The following is a 338-nucleotide window of genomic DNA, read 5'->3' as shown; positions in this document are numbered from 1 at the left end:
GTAAAATGTTGGTCAAGGCGCCTCGATCATTTTATTGTGTTCCATCCTTGTCAAGGGGAGTGCTAACAATCTCTCCTTTCAATAGACACATTAAAGAGTTTGTTCAGGAAAGTACTGCCACCTTACCAATTTCTGCCTCCAAGCAGTGTCAGCATTACTATGTTCCGGTTTTGAAGGATAAAGGTGTTGGTGAACTTACAAACTCATGGTACTTGTCGAGCTTATTTCTTATTTCAGTGTCAGTGCCCCTCAGGTCATTGCGATTTAAAGCTCTGAGTGGCACTGCAACTATTATAGATAGGCGTGTCTAGCTAGGGTTATCTAGTAAAAGTATTTAC

At 41.1% G+C, this 338-nt stretch overlaps 1 non-coding gene across 1 annotated transcript; it reads right to left on the bottom strand.

Moving 5' to 3' along the window:
* Positions 1 to 89, bottom strand: LOC113235534. Its single transcript, XR_003310877.1, has one exon. It is a non-coding gene; the product is annotated as a U6atac minor spliceosomal RNA (small nuclear RNA).
* Positions 90 to 338: the final 249 nt, after the last annotated feature.

Source organism: Hyposmocoma kahamanoa, unplaced genomic scaffold (genome assembly GCF_003589595.1).
Source record: "Hyposmocoma kahamanoa isolate Upper Pololo Valley unplaced genomic scaffold, ASM358959v1 87, whole genome shotgun sequence".
Classification (NCBI taxonomy): domain Eukaryota; kingdom Metazoa; phylum Arthropoda; class Insecta; order Lepidoptera; family Cosmopterigidae; genus Hyposmocoma; species Hyposmocoma kahamanoa.
This window is presented reverse-complemented; position numbering and strand designations above follow the sequence as displayed.